The sequence below is a fragment of the Pinus tabuliformis genome, chromosome 7 (assembly GCF_031772625.1).
Source record: "Pinus tabuliformis cultivar Carrire ecotype Pingquan chromosome 7, CPIR1, whole genome shotgun sequence".
Taxonomy (NCBI): domain Eukaryota; kingdom Viridiplantae; phylum Streptophyta; class Pinopsida; order Pinales; family Pinaceae; genus Pinus; species Pinus tabuliformis.
In genome coordinates, this window is record NC_142293.1 from 1,024,807,209 (window position 1) to 1,024,811,581 (window position 4,373).

Sequence of the window (4,373 nt, forward strand, 5' to 3'; positions counted from 1 at the left end):
GACCCGCCCGAACGAGTTCACACAGGTGCCCTCAAACGACCCGCTCGAATGAGTTCACACAGGCGCCCTCAAACGACCCGACCGAACGATTTTGCATGGGTGCCCGAACGACCGAAACGAAGCGACAAGGGAGAGCCGGGCAAACGAGCTGCATGAACACGCAAAAAGCCATCCTCGTGTCACAACTTAGCATTTTTGATACGGGCTCGTTCTCCCGGGCGCACCCTCACCCGAACGACCCGCTCGAAAGAGTTAACATGGGCGTCCTCAAACGACCTGCCCGAACGACCGAAACGAACCGACAAGGGATAGTCGGGCAAACGAGCTGCACGAACATGCACAAAGCCAATCTCGGGTCACAACTTAACGTTTTTGATATGGGCTCATTCGCCCGGGCGCGCCCTCGCTCGAACGACCCGCCTGAACGAGTTCACACAAGCACCCTCAAATGACCCGCCCGAACGACAGAAACGAACCGACAAGGGAGAGCTGGGAAAATGAGTTCCACGAACGTGCACAAAGCCAACCTTTGGGTCACAACTTAGAATTTTTGATATGGGATCGTTCGCTCGGGCGCGCCCTCGCCCGAACGACCCGCCCGAACGAGTTCACATGGGCGCCCTCAAACAACCCGCCCGAACGACACGTTTGAACGACCTCCCCGAATGAGTTCACATGGGCGCCTCAAACGACCCGCCCGAAAGACTCGCCCGAACGAGTTCAGACAGGCACCCTCAAACGACCCGCCCGAACGAGTTCACACGGGTGCCCTCAAAAGACCCACCCAAAGGATTTTGCATGGGTGCCCGAACGACCGAAATGAAGTGACAAGGGAGAGCCGGGCTAACGAGTTGCACGAACGTGCACAAAGCCAACCTTGGGTCATAACTTATTATTTTTTATACGGGTTCGTTCGCCCGGGTGCGCCCTCGCCTGAACGACCCGCCCGAACGAGTTCACATGGGCACCCTCAAACGACCCACCCGAATGAGTTCACACGGGCGCCCTCAAACGACTAGCCCGAATGACCGAAACGAACCGACAAGGGAGAGCCGGGAAAACGAGCTGGATGATTGTGCACAAAGGCAACCTCGGGTCACAACTTAGCATTTTTTATACGGGCTCGTTCGCCCGGGCGCGCCCTCGCCTGAACAACCCGCCCGAACGAGTTCACACGGGTGCCCTCAAATGACCCGCCCGAACGACCCACCCGAACGAGTTCACACAGGCGCCTCAAACGACCCGCCCGAATGAGTTCACACGGGCGCCCTCAAACGACCCGCCCAAACGAGTTCACACGGGCGCCCTCAAACGACCCGCCCAAACGATTTGCATGGGTGCCCGAACGACCGAAACGAAGCGACAAGGGAGAGTTGGGAAAATGAGCTGCATGAATGTGCACAAAGCCAACCTCGGGTCACAACTTAGCATTTTTGATATGGGCTCATTTGCCCGGGCGCGCCCTCGCCTGAACGGGTTCACACGGGTGCCCTCAAACGACCCGCACAAACGACCGAAACAAATCGGTAAGGGAGAGCCGGGAAAATGAGCTGAATGAACATGCACAAAGCCAACCTCGTGTCACAACTTAGCATTTTTGATACAGGCTCGTTCGCTCGGGCACGCCCTCGCCTCAACGACCCGCCTGAAATTGTTCACACGGGCGCCAGCAAACGACCCGCCCGAACGACCGAAACGAACCGACAAGGGAGAGCCGGGAAAACGAGTTGCATGAACGTGCACAATGCCAACCTCGGGTCACAACTTAGCATTTTTGATACGGGCTCATTCGCCCGGGCGCGCCCTCGCTTAAACGACCCGCTCGAACGAGTTCACACGGGCGCCCTCAAACGACCCGCCCGAACGACCGAAACGAACCGACAAGGGAGAGCCAGGCAAACGAGCTGCACGAATGTGCACAAAGCCAACCTCGGGTCACAACTTAGCATTTTTGATACGGGCTCGTTCGCTTGGGCGCGCCCTCGCCCGAACGACCCGCCCGAACGAGTTCACATGGGCACCCTCAAACGACCCGCCCGAACGATCGAAACGAACCGACAAGGGAGAGCCGGGCAAACAAGCTGCATGAATGGGAACAAAGCCAACCTCAGGTCACAACTTAGCATTTTTGATAAGGGCTCGTTTGCCTGGGTGCGCCCTCGCCCGAACGAGTTCACAGGGGCGGCCTCAAACGACCCGCCCGGACGACCAAAACGAACCGACAAGGGAGAGCCGGAATTAACGAGCTGCACGAACGTGAACAAAGCCAACCTCGGGTCACAACTTAGCATTTTTTATATGGGCTCATTCGCCCGGGCACGCCATCGCCCAAATGACCGGCCCAAACGCGTTCACACAGGCGCCCACAAACGACCCGCCCGAACGATTTTTCATGGGCGCCCGAACGACCAAAACGGACCAACAAGGGAGAGCCGGGAAAAGGAGCTGCATGAATGTGCACAAAGCCAACCTCGGGTCAGAACTTAGCATTTTTGATATGGGCTCGTTTGCCCAGGCGCGCCCTTGCTCGAACGACCCGCCCGAACGAGTTCACACGGGCGCCCTCAAACGACCCGCCCGAACGACCGAAACGAACCGACAAGGGAGAGCCGGGCAAACGAGCTGTGCAAACGTGCACAAAGCCAACCTCGTGTCACAACTTAGAATTTTTTATACAGGCTCATTTGCCCGGGCCTGCCCTTGCCCAAAATACCCGCCCGAACGCGTTCACATGGGCGCCCTCAAACGACCCGCCCGAACGACCGAAATGAACTGACAAGGGAGAGCTGGGAAAAAGAGCTGCATGAACGTGCATAAAGAAAACCTCGAGTCACAACTTAGCATTTTTGATACAGGCTCGTTCACCCGGGTGTGCCCTCACCTGAACGACCCGCCCGAACGAGTTCACACAGGCGCCCTCAAACGACCCGCCTGAACGACCGAAACGAAGTGACAAGGGAGAGCTGGGCAAACGAGCTGCATGAATGTGCACAAAGCCAACCTAGGGTCACAACTTAGCATTTTTGATACGTGCTCGTTCGCTCGGGCGCGCCCTTGCCCGAACGAACCGCCCAAACGAGTTCACATGGGTGCCCTCAAACGACCCGCCCGAACGAGTTCACACGGGTGCCTCAAACGACCCGCCCGAACGAGTTCACACGGGCGCCCTCAAATGACCCGCTCGAATGAGTTCACACGGGCGCCCTCAAATGACCTGCCCGAACGATTTTGTATGGGTGCCCGAATGACCGAAACGAAGCGACAAGGGAGAGCCGGGCAAATGAGCTACATGAACGTGCACAAAGCCAACCTTGGTTCACAACTTAGCATTTTTGATACAGGCTCGTTTTCCCGGGCACGCCCTCGCCCGAACAACCCGCCCAAACGAGTTCACACGGGCGCCCTCAAACGACCTGCCTGAACGACTGAAACGAACTGACAAGGGATAGCTGGCCAAACGAGCTGCACGAACATGCACAAAGCCAACCTCAGGTTACAACTTAGCATTTTTGATACGGGCTCGTTCGCCTAGGCGCGCCCTCACCCGAACGACCCGCCCGAACGAGTTCACACAGGTGCCCACAAACAACTCGCCCGAACGACCGAAACGAATCGACAAGGGAGAGCCGCGAAAATGAGTTGCACGAATGTGCACAAAGCCAACCTCGGGTCACAACTTAGCATTTTTGATATGGGCTCGTTCGCCCGGGCGCGCCCTCGCCCAAACGACCCGCCCGAACGAGTTCACACGGGAGCCCTCAAACGACCCACCCGAACGACCCCCCCGAACGAGTTCACATGGCCGCCTCAAATGACCCGCCCGAATGAGTTCAAACGGGCACCCTCAAACGACCCGCCCAAACGATCCGCTCGAACGAGTTCCCACGGGTGCCGTCAAACGACCCACCCAAACGATTTTGGATGGGTGCCTGAACGACTGAAACGAAGCGGCAAGGGAGAGCTGGGCAAACGAGCTGCACGAGCGTGCATAAGGCCAACCTCGGGTCACAAATTAGCATTTTTGATATGGGCTCATTTGCCCGGGCGCGCCCTCACCCGAACGACCCACCCAAACAAGTTCACACGGGTGCCCTCAAACGACCCACCCGAACGAGTTCACATGGGCGCCCTCAAACGACCCGCCTGAACGACCAAAACGAACCGGGAAGGGAGAGTCAGGAAAACGAGATGCAAGAACGCGCAGAAAGCCAACCTCGGGTCACAACTTAGCATTTTTGATACGGTCTCATTCGCCTGGGCGCGCCCTCGCCCGAACGACCCGCCCGAACGAGTTCACACGGGTGCCCTCAAACGACCCGCCCGAATGACCCGCCCGAACGACCCACCCGAACGGGTTCACACGGGCGCCTCAA